Below are 22,530 nucleotides of genomic sequence, written 5' to 3' on the forward strand. Positions count from 1 at the left end.
CTTTAGTAAGACATATGCTCAAGAGTCATTTGGACATGTGGCCAGAGGAACAAACATACATAGATTTACTGTTTCCTTAGCTTGTTCTGTGGGATGGCACTTAAGACAAATGTTTAGTCCACAGAAAAAAACTTTATGGTGATATACAAACAAAATATTGGACAATTTTCCTCTTTAAAGGGAGTCTTGTACTGCAAAACCAAGTACCTGTGTACTGTAGATTATAATTGTATTCCATTTTAATATGCTAGATTTGATAAGACTGGTAACATGCAAGATGGCTGAATGCACTAAGATAGCTGCTAAATTTACACTGTGGCTGAACCATTTTAAACCAACAAGCTTGCTGGAATATATTATCCTGATTTTAAAATGACTACATTTGACTTTGTTAAAAGCTCTCCATTAAAATAGAATACAAGTTAGATTACAATTTTTAAAGGTACAGTTTAGCAAAAAATGTTCTTCCCTTTAATGTTCCCAGTGATTCGTTTTACCTGCCTGAGTGTATTAAATTGATTTAGCCTATGTTAACCCTGTACTGAAAGTTTCTATAATTAAGTATAGGCTATTCAAAAGCTGTGTAAACACAGCCAGCAGAATAAATTACACTCCCAGTGGGGTGTGGAATAGATAAGTAATACAATGTTAATGTTATATTGTTATTTCTAAATATTTTATAGAAATAAGAAAGGAAAGCATTTTAGTGATACGATAAGGATGCCTTATCTCTCTGCAAACTTAGTCTATTTTGATGGGTTGTGATTTCTGAGAGAAATTTCAGCTCTCTCATTTACAATAAGAAACATAAATAAACAATTTCTCAAATGTTTTATTACCCTGCAGCTGGTATAACAAGTCATTTGCAACAAGTATTTTTCAATAGCCAAACTACACCCACCATTTGCTTTATTTGGGGGGGAGCCAATCTTGGCTTCAATTAGCAGACTACCAGGCTAGCATAGCAACAGTCATAAAGTTAGTATACAATGTATTTATTTTCAGTTGTTATCAGTTAAAGCCAACAGAGTTAGCCTTGAGATGTCAGCAGATGCATTTCATGAGTATTAGAAATTGCTCAAATTTAAGAGCTAAATTACATTAAAAGAGGACAAAATAAATAATGAAAATATATTGTAAAGTAGTTTCATTATGCATAACTAAACAGTTTCTATACAGTTTACTACTCCTTTATTTCTAGCAGCAAGCACTTTAGAAATTCATCTATTTTTCTTTCTTTCTCTCTTTTTTAAATCCAATGACTCACAAGCCTATTTATCAAGACATCTCTAGAGTTTAGTTAGAATAATGAAACAGGCACAATCAGTTATATAATGTTCAAGCACACCCGTCCCTTATACAATGCATTGATATACCTGTGAGACTGAATGATCAGGCATTATATAATAACTAACAACTACACTAGAACTCACTGCTCCCCCATCTTGTAGAGGCTTAGGGGCTGATTTAACAAGCTGTCAATCGGCCCCGATGCAGCTGTTTCCGCGCAAGCCATCAGGCGCCTCCTCTGAGGCTGCAGACATCAATCCGTCCGATCGTATATGATCGGGTTGATTGACACCCCCTGCTAGCGAATCTGCAGGAGGCGGCATTGCACAAGCAGTTTACCTGAACTGCTTGTGCAATGTTAAATTCCGACAGCGCATGCTGTCGGCATTCAGCGATGTCTGTCGGACATGATCCACTGAGCGGATCATGTCGGACAGACACTTGTTAAATCGGCCCCTTTGTGTCTATTATATTCAGAGAGTTTCTACATGCTTGAGATGAGTGACTGAAGTAATGTTTAGTGATGCCCCCCTTAATAAGCTTGTGATATGGAACTTCTGGTTTATTATATATTAAAGGAATAAATATGATGATAATAATCTGCTGTTATTTTAACATTCCTAGAAAATGTAGTGAGACTGCTATACGTTGGTGGGATGTTAGTCAATGATAATTAAAACAATAGAGACAACTAGCTGGACTCCATGGGGTGCTCCCTGCACTCTTTCTTCAGCTACTAAATATAACATCAGTGTTCTTATTTTTACCCCAGAAAATTAAACTGACAGATCACAATTATGTTGTCTAATGCTGTGGAGGTGAATGGTGTTATTAGCGTGTTTTTTTGTCTCGGTTATCACTAAAGCGTACAAGCTAATTGTTTTCAAAGTGTTTGGCTAATGAGTCAGTGCTTCCTCTCAGGCTCAGTTGCCTATGGAAGATGTGCATGTTGGGTGTCTGCCATTAGCGAAACAATAGCACATAATTATTCAGGTACTGCTGATGCCAGAATAGTTATTGGTCACAGAAAGTCTGTGTGTATGTAACATCAGTATTACAAACTCCTGTCATACAGTAGTTTAAACAAAAATGTATCTACTTCTTTAAGTGATTGCTTAAAGACAAAGGTAGTGTTTACAAAGTTGTTAATAATAAGTGTAAAAATAAGATAATTCCGAATTCCATTTTACCAGCACACAAATACTCGGCAGGCAGCAACCTTGATCCATTGTATTTTACAAGTGAAGTGATATTGTGTTTTTTGTGTATAATTACTGTTTGTGCGTGCAGCCTTTAAAGGAACAGTCAACTCAACATTTTTTATTGTTTGAAAAGATAACTAATCCTTTTATTACCCATTCCCCAGAAAAACACAGTTATATTAATACACTTTTTACCTCTGTGATTACCTTGTATCTAAGCCTTTTCTGTCAGCCCCCTGATCACATAATTTTTGTTTTATTTATCTATTGACTTACATTTACATTTAAGCCAATTAGTGCACAACCCACGGGCCTGAGCACAATGTTATCTATATGGCTCAAATAAACTAGCACTCCCCTGTTGTGAAAAACAAATTAAAAGCATGTGATAAAAGGCTGTATTCAGTGGCTTAGAAACATGCAGAAATTTAGAGGTTAAAAGGTTATAAAGTATATTAATATAACAATGCTGGTTGTGCAAAGCTGGTGAATAGGTAGTAAAGGCGTTGTCTTTTTAAACAATAACAATTTTTGTGTTGACTGTCCCTTTGAGGCTAAATTATCAAATGTCTGTCGGACCTGATCCGACAGTGTGAATCACAGACATTGCTGAATGCGGAGAGCAATACGCTCTCTGTATTCAGCATTGCACCAGCCTCTCACAAGAGCTGCTGGTGCAACGCCGCCCTCTGCAGACCAATAGGCCGCTAGCAGGGAGGTGTCAATCAACCCGATCGTACTCAATCGGGTTGAATTGTGGCGATTTAGCCCGCTGCTTCATAACTGCTGTTTCTGGTGAGCCTGCAGGTTCGCCAGAAACACGGGGCCTCAAGCTCCATTCAGAGCTTGATAGATAGATCCCTATAACTATGATTGACTCTTGAGATACACACAGGTTAGTAGTATGGGTATGAGAGCTTTCCTGAATAATGGTAGTTATGCAAAGGTGGACTTCATATGTATATATTATTACTGGAATACATTTAAATACATTAGTAATATATTTAATTTTGCAAATATAAATAAAGAAACATACTGCTTACTTTCAACTTTGTTGTTCATTCTTTTTGATGTATTTTATTTCTACTTTAATGTAGTGTAAAATATTTTTAAAGTGTACATTATGTGAAATGTCAATTGTACCCTATCATTATGCCTTACCATCTACTTGTGCTAGACATAATGTTTGGCTAAAGTTAGTCAGCCGTTAAACAATAATTTGTGCCATCTACTGTAAACTTGGTGCAAATTATCGTTTATAATTTTTTATTTATGTCATTGGGAGCCAATAATGCTAAAGGGCTGCCAATATTTAGTAAGCGCTTATCTGTTCTATGTAAACTACCAGTAGAGGTTAAAGGGACGTTCTACACCAGATGTGTTATTGTTTAAAAAGATAGATAATTCCTTTACTACCCATTCCCCAGCCTTTCACAACCAACATTGTTATATTAATATACTTTATAACCTTTAAACCTCTATATTTCTGCCTGTTTCTAAGCCACTACAGACAGCCTCTTATCACATGCTTTTGTATTAGCTTTTCACAACAGGAGACTGCTAGTTCATGTGGGCCATATAGATAACATTGTGTTCATGCCCGTTGAGTTATTTAAAAGTCAGCACAACACAGCACTAATTGGCTAACATGCAAGTCAATAGATAATAAATAAAAAGGGGCCTATGTATCAAAGGTCTTGCGGACCTGATCCGACAGTGCGGATCAGGTCCGCAAGACCTCGCTAAATGCGGAAAACAATACGCTCTCCATATTCAGCATTGCACCAGCAGCTCACAAGAGCTGCTGGTGCAGCGCCGCCCGCTGCAGACGTGCGGCCAATGGGCCGCCAGCAGGGAGGTGTCAATCAACCCTATCGTACTCGATCGGGTTGAATTGTGGCGATTCCTGTCCACCTGCTCAGAGCAGGCGGACAGGGTTATGGAGCAGTGGTCTTTAGACACTTGAAAGGGAAATAGATAGGACTGAGCTAGTTGTTAATGGTTCCAGCAGTGGGAATGGGGAGGATTCAGATGAGAAGACTCCAGGATGTAGCTGGGTCACAGTTAGAGGGTGAAGTAAAGGTAAGCGGAAGAGACAGGCCAGTTCTGAGCTGGTACACCCCAATAGATTTGCCAGATTAAGTGAAGATGTTGGAGATATCAGTTCAGGGGTGGCAGTGTCAGAGAGGGCTGTGTTGCCTAGTATAGTGAACAGTCCTTTAGTTGTGGAAGAGCAGCATACTATGGTGGGCAGTCCTTCAGTCATGGAAGAGGGGCATACAAATCAGGGACTGAGGCAGATGTTGGTGGTAGGAGACTCATTATTAGGAAGGTTGATAGGGTAATTTGTCATCCAGACCCTTTACATAGAACAGTTTGCTGTTTTTCAGGGGCTCATGTTAGGCATATTGTGGAGCGTATTGATAGATTGTTAGAGGGATGTGGGTCTGATCCTGCAGTCATGGTGCATATTGGAACTAATGAAGGAATCGGCGGGAGATGGAGAGTCCTAAAAAATTACTTCAGGGAGTTAGGTAGCAAGCTTAAAGCAAGGACCTCCAAAGTAATATTTTCTGAGATATTACCAGTGCAGTAAGGCAGAAAGAGCTAAGGTCTGTTAATTCATGGCTAAAAACATGGTGTAAAAATAAGGGGTTTGACTTTTTAGAACACTGGGCTGACTTTTCACTACGGTACAATTTGTACAGTGAGGATGGATTGCACCTGAATGACATGGGGGCTGGTGTGTTGGGGGAAAGGATGGTAGCACATTTAGAGAACCTTTTAAACTAGGCAAAGGGGGGGAGGGTCAGTTAGAACACAATAGAACAGAGAGATCAGTCTGTGAATATGACAATCCCTTAATATCTCAAGGAAGGGATGACTTAAGAAATGTCACATTAGAAAGTATAGAGGAAAGCACACCGAGTAGCAGCAGAAAGCACATGAAAATTAAATGTATGACAACAAATGCAAGAAGCATGGCAGGTAAAATGGGGGAGCTGACGCTCTTAGTTGCAGAAGAGGACTATGATGTTATCAGTATAACTGAAACTTAGTGGGATGATTCACATGACTGGGCAGTTAACTTAGAGGGGTATACTTTATTTAGGAGGGACAGGAATAACAAAAGGGGTGGAGGACTCTGCATGTATATTAAACCTAACCTTAAACCTACAATAAGGGAAGATATTTATGATACAAGTGACAATGTAGAGACCCTGTGGGTTGAAATAAAGAGTGTGGGGGGGGGGAAATCCTAAATAAATATTACTAGGAACATGCTACAAGCCCCCCAACATTAGTGACCCGGAGGAAACTCAACTACTTATCCAAATAGGTAAGGCTGCTTATAACAGTGCTGTAATTATGGGAGATTTTAACTACCCTGATATAAACTGGGCCAATGAAACTAGTAATTCAGCTAAGGGGGATAGATTTTTAAATGTTCTCAGGGATAACTTCTTGTCACAATTAATAGAGGAGCCGACTAGGAGTAAAGCTATATTGGATTTAGTGCTATCAAACAATACAGATATAATATCAAACATAGAAATCAAAGAACATTTGGGTAACAGTGATCATAACATGGTCACATTTGAAATCTCTTTTCATATGCAGTGTCTTAAAGGTTTAACTAAGACTTTTAATTTCAAGAAAGCAAAATTCAACGATTTAAGGAAATCATTAAATAATATAAATTGGATATAAATATAAATAAAAATGTATTCTCTAATAAAAATACAGAGGATAAATGGATAATATTTAAAAATTTATTAAATAAATATACATATCAACAAATACCATATGGTTATAAAAATCAAAATAAAAAAATCAAAGCCGTTATGGCTAAATAAAAATGTGTTAAGAGAAATTAGGAAAAAACGTAGGGCATTTAAATTATTAAAAGAAAATAGTACAGACTCAACATACAATATTTATAAGGAATGTAACAAAACATGCAAAAAAGCAATCAAATTAGCCAAAATTGAAAATGAAAAATGAATTGCCAAGGATTCTAAGTCTAACCCTAAAAGGTTCTTTAAGTACATAAACAGCAAAAAATCTAAGAAGGATAATATAGGTACATTAAAATGCGTGGAGGGTAGCATAATAAATAATGACAGGGAGAAGGCTGAGGTACTAAACCAGTTTTTTTCTTCAGTATACACAAGAGAGGAACCATTGGATGATACTTTGGAACAAAATAGAACATGCCAGTCCATATCATTAACTGGGTTATTTTTATAGGATATCAGGAAAAAAACTGGATAATATTAAGGTAAATAAAACTCCAGGCCCAGATGGAATACACCCAAGGGTGTTAAGGGAATTTAGCACTGTTATAGACAAACCCCTACTCTTAATTTTTCAAGACTCATTATCCTCAGGCATGGTACCACAGGATTGGCGTAAAGCTGATGTGGTGCCACTCTTCAAAAAGGGAAGCAGGGATGATCCAGGAAGCTATAGACCAGTTAGTCTGACATCAATAGTGGGGAAGATATTTGAAGGGATTATATTGATGAGCATATTCGTGTAAACAAGATTATGAGTTCTAATCTGCATGGCTTTAGGAGAAATAGATCATGTCAAACTAATCTAATTAGATTCTACGAGGAAGTAAGTAAAAATATAGATAAAGGGGAATCAGTTGATGTGATATACTTAGATTTTGCAAAGGCATTTGATACAGTGCCACATAAAAGATTAATGCACAAAATTAAGGGACTGGGAATAGCTGAAAATGTTAGCTCATGGGTAAATAACTGGATAAAAGATAGGGAGCAACGAGTAGTAGTAAATGGATCATACTCAGATTGGACAAAGGTAATCAGTGGCATCCCCCAGGGATCAGTACTGGGCCCTGATCTTTTTAATATTTTTTATAAATGACTTGGAGCAAGGATTAAATAGTGACATCTCTATTTTTGCAGATGATACTAAGTTAAGTAAGGTCATTAGGTCAGAGCAGGACGAACTCTCATTACAAAGGGATTTGCAAAAATTAGAACTATGGGCAAGTAAATGGAAAATGAGATTTAATACTGAAAAATGCAAGGTTCTACATTTTGGAAGTAAAAATAAGCAGGCAACGTATTTTTTAAATGGGACAAGACAGCCAAACACAGGAGGAAAGGGATTTGGGAGTAGTAATAGATAACAAGCTAAAGATGGGTGCACAATGCAGGGCAGCGGCTTCAAAGGCTAATAAGCATGTATTAAAAGAGGCATTGATTCAAGGGAGGAAAGCATAATTCTGTCACTATATAAAGCCCTGGTAAGACCTCACCTTGAGTTTGGAGTGCAGTTCTGGGGAAGGGCCACAAAGCTAATAAGGGGATTGGAGAAATTAACCGATGAGGAGAGGCTAGCCAAACTGGGTCTGTTTTCTTTAGAAAAAAGGCGCTTGAGAGGTGACATGATTACTTTATATAAATATATTCAAGGCCCATATACAGAGATGGCAGAAGCTCTGTTAATTCCAAGAAAATTGTTTCTGACAAGAGGTCATAATTTAAGGTTGGAGGAAAGGAGATTTAATCTTTTGCAACGGAAACGTTTTTTCACTGTAAGAGCAATAAAATTGTGGAACTCATTACCAAAGGAGGTAGAGAATGCCAATACCATAGATACATTTAAAAATAGTCTGGATACATTTCTGTATATAAACAAAATTCATGGATATGATTGCTAGTATTAAATGGGTCACCTTTTAGTGGGGTTATTTAAGCTTAACTGGAGCTTTTTGTAAGTATTTTAGATTTGTATAGGTTGAACTCGATGGACTAAAGTCTTTTTTCAACCTTATCTACTATGTTACTATGTTACTATGCTTCATAACTGCTGTTTCTGTCTCTCAAGTTTCTGAGGAAGTCTGATATAAATTTATGGAGTACATGTTATTTGTTGAGTGTCATCACCACTGTTTTTCAGCATTTGGAAACCATGGTTCATCTCTCAGAGCCATAAAGGGTCGTACTTAAGAAAGGAAATAGTTCTGTTTTATTAAACAGCCAGAGGAGTCAAACTACAGCTGTTGAACGTAGGATACACATGTATGCTTTTCTAGGTGGTGATACAGAAATTAATAACTTGTAAGTTGCCTGTGTGTTTAAGTTAACCCTCTAGCAGAGGTAAAATACGTTATGCTAAGCTAAGTACATATTTAAAAAATAAAATCTACAGAAAGAGCATTCTGTAATATGCACTACTATACTGCATAGGCCTTCCTTCCTCTCTCCATTTTCTATCCATCCTTTTCTGTTCATTCTTCCCTTTTCTATTTGATCTGTTTGTGTAGCTTTTGATCTGATATAAACATCTTGTCAAAAAAACAAACAAACATATGCTAGTTTTCATCTGTAATTTATTTAAAGGAATATAGACCATTGATAATACTTATACAGAATATCAGTTATATTATTTGTTTTAATACTAACACAGACTATCAGTCATTGTTTTGTTTTTAATCTCATATAGCTTTTCTGCACAAAAGAAATTACGTTCACACAGTGATCTAATGCATAGCAAGTATATGAACAAATACGTCTGCTTTATTTTCTCAGAGGCAATGAAAATGTTAACTACAGTGTTAGAATAAGCTCTGTATCTTTAAGAAAACCAAGTTTAGATTTAAAAAAGTAAGCTTATTAGGGATGCGTCACTTCAAATACAAGCATAGCAGACTGTATATAATATTGTGGGAAGTAAATGTCCTTTTTCATGGCAAATATATTTCACTTGGGAATGGGTTTTCATGGTTTATCTGTCTAGATATACATAATTGCACAAGGGTGAATGGAGCCCTATTAGCATGCAGAGCTATGCATCTGCTTCATATGAACTTATATAATAATGATTCACCAGTGATTAATTCTAATTCAATTTAAGCAGTCTTTAATGTAATTTCTAGCCAACGTATCACTGCATTTTCTACATCCACAGAGTGGATTGCTCTGATAATTTTTTTAATGTTTTACTTCAATATATTATGTAAGGTATATTATAAATCATTATATAAGTTATATTTTTGTAGTAGTGTCTAATTACATCCTGTGCTGCCAGCCTACTTGTCAGAGCATTTTTTCCCCTTTTCTTGGTTCAAATTCAGGTGGGCATGTACTGTACTCTGCTGCCCACAACATGGACTGTAATTGTATTGATGTAGGATAAGTTTATAATTAAAGGGATAGTATACACCAATTTTAATTTAACTGCATGTAATAGACAATAATATTAAGAATAATATGCACAGATACTGATATAAAAATTCAGTATAAAACTGTTCAAATACTTATTTAGAAGCTCTCAGTTTAGCACTGTTGAAAAGGTAGCTGGAACACCCACTGAAAGTGGTTCTATAGCAATAAAAGCAGACACTCCCCTCTTCCCCTTCCTCTGCATATGACAAGACTATTTACAAAAACAGGAGCAAGCTGGAGTAGGTATACATCAGTATTCTCCTATAATTTTGGGGCTTGGTTAGAAATCAGAAAATCGGATTCCAGATTTTGCTCATAGATCAGACAAAAATGGTTTGAATATAGTAGGTTCAATGCTAGTTATAGAAACAAGGTAGAATTTTTTTGGGAAACATTGAAAGCAGTTTTGTGGGGTCAGATTCCGGCCTATCTGAAAAAACAAGATAAGTCCATTAAGATGAGGGAGACGCAATTGTCCAATAAGGTTAAGAATGCGTACAGGAACTTGCAGATTGTTCCCTCGGCGGTTAATTGGGATATATATTTAGAACGTAGGAAGGAAAGGGATATCTTTTTAAAACAAAGATCACAGGAGGAAGAATTAAGAATCAACAGATATTATAGGGCAATTAATGGGAGCTCGGCAAAATATCTAGCAAGGCTTACCAGAAGTAGGAAAAAAAGAAATTTCATAGTAGCTATTAAACACAATGAGGTAAGGCACATTGATAATCAGGAAATTAGTCAGGTATTTTTTAATTATTACCAAAAATTATATGCCTCGGTTAATATAAACCGTCCCATTCAAGAAGCATTTTGGGCCAAGATCAAGACTCCAAAGATGCTCTCAGAAGAACTGGGTGTATTGAATGACCCCATTACAACTACAGATATTAGTATGGCAATTGATCAATTGAAGTTGAATAAAGCAGCAGGCCCTGATGGGTTTCCTGCGGAATTCTATAAATGCTTGAAAGAAGAGTTGCTGGATGTATTAGAAAATTTATTTAATAGCTACTACTCTTCAGATAACCCTATTTCACCTTACTTTTCATCAGCAAATATTTCTCTTATCCTTAAAAAAGGTAAAGACCCGGAAGATCCTGCCTCCTATAGACCAATCTCGGTATTGAATACCGACTATAGGATACTAGCGGCTATCTTATCGGCTAGATTATCGCAATGTCTACAGGATCTTATACATCCGAATCAGTCAGGGTTTATGACCTCAAGAAACCCCATAAAGAATTTTCACAAACTTACCACTTTTTTTAGATTATGCATGGAACATTAGTCAGGAAGATGAGAGGCGGGGGACTCCAGATAGGGCGGTGCTTACATTGGACGCAGTCAAAGCTTTTGACTCAATTATCTGGGAACATTTATTTAGATCTCTTGATGAGTTCGGGTTCAAGGGGAATTTTGTTCAGTTTATCAATAGAATTTATACAAAACCCATTTCATATTTATTGATAAATGGAGCTCGCTCTCCTCCTATCGTTTTGCAACAGGGCACAAGACAAGGTTGTCCATTATCACCATCATTGTTCAATATAGCTCATGAACCTCTTGCAATTAGGTTAAGGCATAGTTTATCTGGCATTCCTCTCGGCCCCCATAGGCTCAAAGTGCTGCTTTATGCTGATGACATTTTGGTTTTCTTGGAAAATATTTATCAATCTTTTCCAATGTTACGGTTACTTCTTGAGGAGTTTAGTTCATTTTCAGGATATAAAGTTAAGATCTACAACTTTGGGCCTCGTTCCCCTTAGCTATCACTGCAAGGGCCAACTTAATTAAAACTATTATTTTTCCTCGTCTTTTGTATCCTCTACAAAATCTACCAATATTTATACTGAATAAGGATATTAGGAAACTAAATGGCTATATTTCTAAATTTCTTTGGAAAGATAAAAAACCACGAATTGCTTTGAAAAGACTGATGCAGAAGTCCTCCTGTGGGGGGCTGTCGTTACCAGATATTAAGTTATATAAAATAGCAACTTTGGTCAAATTTGCTTTTGATTGGATTGTGGACTCGAATACGGTTACTTCTGTTGAGGAAGAGACTTCTTTAATACATCCCTTTGCTCTAGTAGCCATTCTTCATTGTAAGATGCGACAGTTGCCATAGAATGTACTCTCTCTTATATCATTTAAAAACATAGTATTGGCTTGGCACAAGTTTTGTACTATGTTAGGCATAGACCCTTCATACTCAGAATTTTTACCTATAAGGGGTAACCCGCATTTTATCCCTGGAATCTCCCAGAAAGTTTTCAAAACGTGGTCCGAAAAGGGTTTAAATTTGGTAAAGCAGCTTTTTGATGGTAATTTTCAAATTTTAGATGTGGAATCGTTTTTTCATTTGTTTGACCTTCCGAGGTCCAATCTGTTTGCGTTTTTCCAGATTTGACACTTCATTTCTGCTCAAGGTTGGATCTTTCCCCCATCAGCGGTTTGGTCCGAGGTCAAAGTTATTATACAAATGTTTGCTAGACGAAATACTTCAATCTCACTGATCTATGACATTATGTTGTCAAAACAAAGTCAAGTATTTGTAAATAAAACGTGTAATTTCTGGTCCCAGCTCGGAATGGAGACAGATTATGAGACTATTGAAAAGAGCTTTTCTATGTTAAAGAAATGCAAGGTTTCTGTGGGCTGGAAAGAATCACACGTTAAGGTCATTAATAATTTTTATCTGCACCCACAGAAAATTGCCAAATTTTACCCTACAAGATCAGGTAATTGTCCCAAATGTGCGCATGTAACTGCCGATCTCTTGCACATGTTTTGGTTCTGCCCCAAAATTAACCAACTGTGGTCGAAAATTACTTATTGGTTTAATCTACATCTCAAAATTTCCGTCTCCTTAAAACCACTAGATATTGTATTTTTAATTCCATTATCAAACACTGGAGACAATCATTGGATATACATTGTGAATACAATAATTTTGGCAACCAGGCATCTTATACTAAAACATTGGATATCTAGAAGAGTTCCTGGGTTCAATGAGGTTGTAAACGTTGTACAAGAGCAGACAGTTTTTGAATCCTATCAAATGCAGGATGCTTCAGAAAGAAGAGTTAAAAGTTTCCTTTTGACATGGTCCCCGTTCATCAAGTCCTATTCCTTCCCCATACAAAGACAGATTCTCTCCCCGTTCCTTTCATCTGTTAGTTTTGCAGAATTAGTTTTATTAGGCTTATTCCCTACTTCTTGGATTGATAATTGCCAGGACAATAGAGTTTAAACAGTGGGGTGTTTTTTTTTTCCCTTCCGTTTTCTCTCTTTTTTTCTTTTTTCTTCTCTCTTTTCCGTGTTCCACGTCTAGGTACGTGAATTGGTAAATAAAAAAACACATCTTGGAGATGTATTCAGGTTATTTATATGAATAGTCTTATACCCATAAGGACCGAGAATTGGATGATTATGTTTTGTTATAATTGTTGTATAATGACTATGATGTTTTGTAATTTTTTGGTGTTTATCAAATAAATATTTTTTAAAAAAAGAAATCAGAAAATCAGTGCATCATTTAAAAATAAGCAAAACTATACATTTACCCACCTCTACCTAGTCCCATTTGATTTGGATTGGTTATTTTTTAGGATGCATCATCTGATCTAACAAATTGGAAGATGTCATTTTTGCTCTAAAATGACCGTTTAATTTTGTGAGATAGATCAGATCAATTTGCCCAAAAATATTTTTGCACGATCAATTCTGCAACTCTATGGCCAAGATTACATATACAGTGAATATCTGTGAGCTTGTATCACAAAAATTTACCAGAGTTACGCATAAAACTTTTTTCACATCTCAAAGTTACCAGAAACCTACAAGTTTCACGTTATACAAATGCAGTTAACCAATACAATGACTATTCAACAGGACTTTCCCTTACAAGTGTCTGTACAGTGTGAAATAACAATAGCAATGTACATCTGTGAAATTAACCTGTTCATTTCCAAAATATTAGCAAAACTTGTAAATTAATTGTTTATATATCTGAAAGACTTGCATTTTAGCCAATCAGTGCTTACTCATAAATAACTCCACGGGAGTGAGCACAATGTTATCTATATGGCACACACATGAACTAGCACTGTTTAACTATGAAAAACTATCAAAATACACTGAGATAAGAGGTGGCCTTCAAGGTCTTAGAAATTAGAAAATTAACTTGCCTAGGTTTAGCTTTCAACAAAGAATACCAAGAGAACAAAGCAAATTTCTTGATTTCTGGATTTCTCATCCAGATAAATAGGACACAAGAACATATTGTACAGCAATAACTACATTTTTTAATGTTAAATAAGCTTTTTTATATATTGTTTAGCAGCGACAGGCAACTTTTTTCTTTGAAAGTTATTTAAAATTAAATACCCAGAAGAAAAATACAAAAAAAGTAGGTGTAAGTGCTCTATTGGGGGAAAATGTATTCTAGAGCATAACCATTAACGCTACCATAGTATGTCAAATCTAATGTTTACATTAAAATAATTTTTTCTTCTTGGAATGAATACATTAAAGGGACATTAAACACTTTGAGATTGTAATATAAAATGATAAATCACATATATAACAAAAAACTCTGCAATATACTTTCAATATTTATTTGGTCCCCTTTTCCTGTAATTCCATTCTAAAATTGCGAGATTTTCGGTTCCTGTCATCAATGGTATATTGCTATATTCCACTCAGCCATTGGCTGCACACTCTAGTGACCTTTTTTTAACTGTCTCTAATTGGCCACAGTATAGAAGGTAACCTAAGTTACAACATGGCAGCTCCCATTGTTTTATAGACACTAAGGGGTCAATTTATTAATGTGAAAACTAAAACTGCTGTGACATTCACATGTCCAACTCTAGGGGGCGCACACTACTAGGAATATATATATATATATATATATATATATACACACACACACACACACAGATATGTGATGCCTAATATATTAGTTAAATCTGCACATTAACATTTGAGTAACTAGTTAGGTGCTAAAAAATAAATACACCAAATGGTGCTAATGAACACAATATACAAGAGTCTTATCAGAGCCCTTGGTAAATGATACTGTAGGAATTAAATAAGTCTCGGTGCAGTCTTCTGTGGTTATATCATGCTCCAAAAATAGAAACCAATATCTGTAGTCACAGCAGCTCCTCTCCCAACACAGGCAAGGAAACAAAATCTGTGAGAGATCACAAAAACAAGAGGGCGCCCTCTTGTTTTTGTGATCTCTCACAGATATTATTTAATTTATTAATGTGCGAGCGGACATCATACGATGTAACGTATCATGCCCGCTGCACATTGATAAATGCATTTATCATTGCACCAGCAGACACCCCGTCCGCTAGCATGGGGTGTCAATCAACCCAATCGTATTCGAGATTCGTATCCTCAGAGCAGGCGGACAGGTTATGGAGCAGCGCTGCTTCATAACTTCTATTTCTGGCGAGCCTGAAGGCTTACCGGAAACACGGGGCATCAAGCTCCGTACGGAACTTGATAAATTGACCCCTAAAGCTATACACTTATTTTGTCAAAAATCTTTTCTTTGAATACATCATTCTATTTACCATTTATTTAGTGTTTAATTTCCCTTTAAACCCACCATCCTTACGCAACAATATCATTTTGTATAGCCTAAAAAGCACCAAAATCTAAAAGTCTTTTTGAAAGTCTTGCTGGCTCTCCAGTACCCCTCTACATTCTTTTTTCCAGTAAGACACAATTGTCAAGATTACAAGTTGTACGGTACGGCTATACCGCTGAAAAATTGCCCATTGCGCACAGAATATGCAGGTCTCCCGTATTACAAGTCGCGGTGGTATGGCTATACCGCTAGCATTTTAGCTTTTACGCAACTCTCCATTCTGCACTCAAAAAATGACTTTTAAGTGTGTCATTTTCATTGCGCCTGTATTACAGTTGGGCGGCCCGGCTATAACACTATCATTATAGCGTATATCGCCACAATCCATTCCGCGATCTGAGACCAGTAGTTATGGATTTTGCGAAACAAATATGTTTCACAAAACTCATAACAAAAAAGTTACAAAGTACACTAACACCCATAAACTACACTATTAACCCCTAAACTGCCATCCTCTGCATCACAAATACTATATTAAACCTATTAACCCCTAAACCACTGGCCCCCACATCACTACTACTATAATAAACCTATTAACCCCTAAACCGCCGCCCCCCACTTCTCTACTACTATAATAAACCTATTAACCACTAAACCACCGCCCCCCCCATCACTAATACTATAATAAACCTATTAACCCCTAAACCGCCGGCCCCCACATTGCTAATACTAAACTAAAACTATTAACCCCTAAACTTTAAAAATAACATTTCAAAAAGAAACCACTAACATTACAGAAAAAAAGAAAAAATTATTACAAAAAAAATAAACAAAATTATCCAAAATAATAAAAATTAAAGGGACAGTCTAGTCAAAATTAAACTTTCATGATTCAGATAGGGCATGCAATTTTAAACAACTTTCCAATTTACTTCTATTATCTAATTTGCTCAATTCTTTAGATATCCTTTGTTGAAGAAATAGCAATGCACATGTGTGAGCCCATCACACGAGGCCTCTATGTGCAGCAACTGATCATATCTAGATATGCTTTTCAGCAAGTGATATCAAGAGAATGAAGCAAATTAGATAATAGAAGTAAATTAGAAACTTGTTTAAAATGGCATGCTCTTTCTAAATCACAAAAGAAAACATGTGGGTTTCATGTCCCTTTAAACCTAATCTAATACCCCTATAAAAACACGCTAAAGCAGCTTATTTATAAAACTGGAATATGTTTTGTTCCTCACACAGTAATATTACTAAAAGGGAAATCAGACAAGCAAATCATACTGACTGTACAGACTTGGTAACAACGTATGTTGCTTTAATATTTTGCAGTGACCCAATATTATTTTCTTTAACACAAACTAGAGATACTACATTAATGCTTTGTCCACTGAAATCTTAATCTGAATACATACATGGTTCACAAAGTCAACTTTATTCATTGTAGAAGTAAATACAATAATAATATTATACCATTTGTCTTTTAGATTCACATTGCTCTATACAAAAATTCTAATAACAGAATTCCCTTTAATAATAATTGATTATGCAAAAGGATGAAGTGGAACAATTTGCTACCAATTTTCTGAGTGTTCTAACCAGCTTTTTCCATCTTGTCAACAGCAGCCAGCATTACTTCATCTGGATTTGCAAGCATTAGATCATGCACTGTTATGGACAAAGCCATTTTTAATTAACCTACCCCATCAGAAGATTTATGTTTTGTACAACAAGCACTAATAGGTTCTCCAATTGAGAACTTAAAGGCATATGAAACAGTGCTCCTTTTTGTATAAAAAAATATGTTAAATCAGTAATAATAAAAAGAAACAGATTATGTTGAAAAACAGCAAATAACTTACTTGTTTTCTTGTCAACTGAGTACATAGTAATTCTCAGTGTAGCCACAGCCTGTCGCTAGATAAGCAAGCAGATATTTATGTCACATAATTTTGGCACCCAAAGGCCTCTACTGAGCATGGGCAATAAACTGACTGCAGCTACAACAGATGTTTACTAGCAACACTTCAAAGGGAAAACTGCTACTTTGCCTTCTTGTAGAGACCCCCGCCCCCTTGTGGGGCTGTGACAAGACGTAATGGACCCTTCACAAATTAAGTTAAAAAAATTAAATAAAAGGTAACATACTTTTAAAATGAAGAATAATACATTTTGTAATGATTTCACTGCTTAATGCTTTTTTATTACAATAATGAAACTGTTTTTTCTTTTCATTATTTCTTTTAAAAAGAGAGCTTTTCAAAAATGAATTAGAGTTTGTTTGTTTTTACTTTTGGAAAAATATGTTCCTTTTCTAAATAAACCAATGGTTTCTTGTCAGGTTTGCAGACGTCCCTCTCCATCGCTAGAGCTGTGGAAGTTGTTCTCAGCCAGGGAGGTTAAATAGGAAGCACAGAACCAATACCGCTGTATTAGTAATCAGATTTTAACTAACATTATTTTACAGCATAAATACCAAGGACTAGATTACAAGTGTAGGGCAATCAATAACACAGCCTATGTTACCTTGCGCTCTGAGACACGTTGTGAATAGAGGACAATCTGGTATTACAAGTCAATTGTAAAAATTATTAACTAGAGAGTTTTAATCAGAAAAAAAAACATTTTTTAGCGCACCCTACATTTTATATGTATAGTTCAGAGAGGGCTGTTAGTGCTCATTAGAGATGTGCATTAGTTTTGGATAATCATCTTCTTTTAACCAAACGACTATCCCAATTAGTGCACCAACCAAATTTAAAGAAAATTAAAAAATACTGACAAAATTCATCAGTATTCATTTGTTTTCTTTAAATTACCTTTAAGGGGTTAAATACTGACCTCTAGCGCAGCGGTCGCCAACCAGTGGTCTGTGGTGGTCCATGAGAATATGTTGGTGGTCCCTGACACCATCCAGCAGAAATTAATCTTCTCTGATGGTGTCACCCTCATTGCGCCCCAACTCCCTACAGTGCCTGACTGGACATCAGTGAAAACCAGAGGAGGAGTTAAATTACAATCTCCCTACGCAAGTTGCATAGTACTGCGCAACTTGCGTAGCTAGATTGTATATGTAACTCCTCCTGCCCGGCGTGCTGTTCAGAGAGGTTGATACAGTCTTGGCTTGAAATAGTGGAATTATAGTATATAAAAAAGAAAATCTTAAAAAAAATTCTCTCATATTTCAATTATTTTCTTCCCTTTACCTGTTTCTTTGTAGTAGTTTTCCTAATTCCTTCAGATGGACTTACATCACTGTTTGTCGTCCTCCCCTTTTTTTTAAATTAAATATTAATTCTTTTTCATTCTAATAATTTTCCAGCACACAAATCCATTCTACCTGAATTCCATTAATTACCATCCAGCAGATTAGCCATATCCCACCAGTATTATAGTAATTGCCAGTAACATCAGTCGTGGTTAGCTCACATCCATATTGAGAGCTTTCTGATATTAACTTAATATATGACTCCAATGTCTGTCCATGATCATAAGTAGTTTTGAACAATTCCTAACTGCCTCTGTTTGCAACTCAAAAGTTGGCACTCACCCTTCATCTGTCATTCGGAAGTATTCTCTTAGTTCTGTCATTCAGTTAGTTAATTCCAAAAAATTCTTCTTAAAAATGTGTAAATATATACTTAATGTAAACTTAGCTATGGTTATCCTAGTTATGTACAGTATGTGTGTTTGTGTATATATATATATATATATATATTTATTTATATATATATATATATATACACACACACATTATAGAGGTTTGTACTTTAAAAAATAAAATAAAATAATGTTAGTGGTCCACGGGATTTCAATTTGTGAGTTTAGTAGTCCCTGAGGTCCGAAAGGTTGGCGACCCCTGCTCTAGCGCACTGGAGAGCCACGCTAAACTGCTCCTCTTCTTCACAGAGTCCCAGTCATGCTAATAGGAGACGGTCCTTTAGTGCAGGCTGCCGTGCTGAACCTCCTATTAGTGCGGCTCTGTGAAGAAGAGGAAAAGTTTAGCGCGGCTCTCCAGTGCGCTAGAGGTAAATATAGACTTTTTCACCTGTAGCTTTGGAATTTTTACATTAATTTAATGAAAAAAATGTAAATGTTCTATGGTTGTTCAGTATTCGTTTTGTTTAAAACTAAATCTATATTGAATAGTGCAGCCAATGAATATTTGGAGAAACAAACCAAATCTTTTGGTGCTGCCCAACTCTAGTGCTCATATAACAAGTGATGAGTTAAAGTTAATTTGTTAGAACAGTCCTGAGGTTTGGCACAAGAACTGAAACCCTGTGGTGGATGGCACAGCACAATATTTTGGAAGATTTTTCTGACTTTGGCTAGGCCAATGACAAGCAGATCATGGCTGAAAAAATCTTAAATGGGCAATGAACACTTTGAGAAATAATATGAGATTGTAAATGTTTGTTTCTGTGCAGTAATATAATTTTGCAATACACTTTTAATTATTTTGCCCCATTTTCCAGCAATTTAAGTCTTAAAATTGTGGATTCTCCAGTTCTGACAATGTAAGTGCTCGCTGCAGGCTTCACAAGTCTAACTTTGCCACATATCTGTCCACTTGCCACATATACTACAGATAGTGATGTCGCGAATATGCAATATGCAATGTTCGATCCGCCCCCTATTCGTCATCATTGAGTAATATTTTGACCCTCTACCTCACAGTCAGAAGACACATTCCAGCCAATCAGCAGCAGACACTCCCTCCCAGACCGTACTACCTCCTGGACAGCATCCATTTTAGATTCATTTGGAAGCTGCATTCTTAGTGAGAGGAGGGACAGTGTAGCTGCTGCTGATTTAATAGGGAAATTGATAGCTAGGCTAGTGTATTCAGTGTCCACTACAGTCCTGAAGGACTCATCTGATCTCTGCTGTAAGGACAGCACCCCAAAAAGCCCTTTTTAGGGCTAGAACATCAGTCTGTTTTTTTTTTCCCCTGTGTAATCTAATTGCAGATACCTGCCTGCCAAGCCACTTGCCCAGTGCCACCACTCATATCTGGTGTAACAGTAGTGTAAATTATAAAAAAAAAACTTTTTTGACTGTGAAACATCAGTCTACTAGTGTAATCTAATTGCAGTTGCCTGCCTGCCAGCGTGTGTGCCAGGCCCACTTGCCCAGTGCCACCACTCATATCTGGTGTAACAGTAGTGTAAATTTAAAAAAAAAAACTTTTTTGACTGTGAAACATCAGTCTGCTAGTGTAATCTAATTGCAGTTGCCTACCTGCCAGCGTGTGTGCCAGGCTCACAGCGTATACTGTGCCCACTTGCCCAGTGCCACCACTCATATCTGGTGTAACAGTAGTGTAAATTTAAAAACAAAACTTTTTTGACTGTGAAACATCAGTCTGCTAGTGTAATCTAATTGCAGTTGCCTGCCTGCCAGCGTGTGTGCCAGGCTCACAGCGTATACTGTGCCCACTTGCCCAGTGCCACCACTCATATCTGGTGTAACAGTAGTGTAAATTAAAAAAAAAAAAAAACTTTTTTGACTGTGAAACATCAGTCTGCTAGTGTAATCTATCTAATTGCAGTTGCCTGCCTGCCAGGGTGTGTGCCAGGCTCACAGCGTATACTGTGCCCACTTGTCCAGTGCCACCACTCATATCTGGTGTAACAGTAGTGTAAATTTAAAAAAAAAAAAACTTTTTTGACTGTGAAACATCAGACTGCTAGTGTAATCTAATTGCAGTTGCCTGCCTGCCAGCGTGTGTGCCAGGCCCACTTGCCCAGTGCCACCACTCATATCTGGTGTAACAGTAGTGTAAATTTAAAAACAAAACTTTTTTGACTGTGAAACATCAGTCTGCTAGTGTAATCTAATTGCAGTTGCCTGCCTGCCAGCGTGTGTGCCAGGCTCACAGCGTATACTGTACCCACTTGCCCAGTGCCACCACTCATATCTGGTGTAACAGTAGTGTAAATTAAAAAAAAAAAAAACTTTTTTGACTGTGAAACATCAGTCTGCTAGTGTAATCTATCTAATTGCAGTTGCCTGCCTGCCAGGGTGTGTGGCAGGCTCACAGCGTATACTGTGCCCACTTGTCCAGTGCCACCACTCATATCTGGTGTAACAGTAGTGTAAATTTAAAAAAAACAAAAAACTTTTTTGACTGTGAAACATCAGACTGCTAGTGTAATCTAATTGCAGTTGCCTGCCTGCCAGCGTGTGTGCCAGGCCCACTTGCCCAGTGCCACCACTCATATCTGGTGTAACAGTAGTGTAAATTTAAAAAAAAAAAAACTTTTTTGACTGTGAAACATCAGTCTGCTAGTGTAATCTAATTGCAGTTGCGTGCCTGCCAGCGTGTGTGCCAGGCCCACTTGCCCAGTGCCACCACTCATATCTGGTGTAACAGTAGTGTAAATTTAAAAAAAAAAACTTTTTTGACTGTGAAACATCAGTCTGCTAGTGTAATCTAATTGCAGTTGCCTGCCTGCCAGGGTGTGTGCCAGGCCCACTTGCCCAGGGCCACCACTCATATCTGGTGTAACAGTAGTGTAAATTTAAAAAAAAAAAACTTTTTTGACTGTGAAACATTAGTCTGCTACTGTAATCTAATTGCAGTTGCCTTCCTGCCAGCGTGTGTGCCAGGCTCACAGCGTATACTGTGCCCACTTGCCCAGTGCCACCACTCATATCTGGTGTAACAGTAGTGTAAATTTAAAAAAAAAAAACTTTTTTGACTGTGAAACATCAGTCTGCTAGTGTAATCTAATTGCAGTTGCCTACCTGCCAGCGTGTGTGCCAGGCTCACAGCGTATACTGTGCCCACTTGCCCAGTGCCACCACTCATATCTGGTGTAACAGTAGTGTAAATTTAAAAACAAAACTTTTTTGACTGTGAAACATCAGTCTGCTAGTGTAATCTAATTGCAGTTGCCTGCCTGCCAGCGTGTGTGCCAGGCTCACAGCGTATACTGTGCCCACTTGCCCAGTGCCACCACTCATATCTGGTGTAACAGTAGTGTAAATTAAAAAAAAAAAAAAACTTTTTTGACTGTGAAACATCAGTCTGCTAGTGTAATCTATCTAATTGCAGTTGCCTGCCTGCCAGGGTGTGTGCCAGGCTCACAGCGTATACTGTGCCCACTTGTCCAGTGCCACCACTCATATCTGGTGTAACAGTAGTGTAAATTAAAAAAAAACAAAAAACTTTTTTGACTGTGAAACATCAGACTGCTAGTGT

The 22,530-nt window shown here is 36.8% G+C and overlaps 1 protein-coding gene across 1 annotated transcript in view; it reads right to left on the reverse strand.

The window, feature by feature from the left end:
• Positions 1-22,530, reverse strand: part of TPD52L1 (TPD52 like 1) — a 202,365-nt gene that overhangs the window by 25,998 nt on the left and 153,837 nt on the right. The window lies entirely within an intron of this gene.

The sequence above is a fragment of the Bombina bombina genome, chromosome 4, assembly GCF_027579735.1.
Source record: "Bombina bombina isolate aBomBom1 chromosome 4, aBomBom1.pri, whole genome shotgun sequence".
NCBI lineage: Eukaryota > Metazoa > Chordata > Amphibia > Anura > Bombinatoridae > Bombina > Bombina bombina.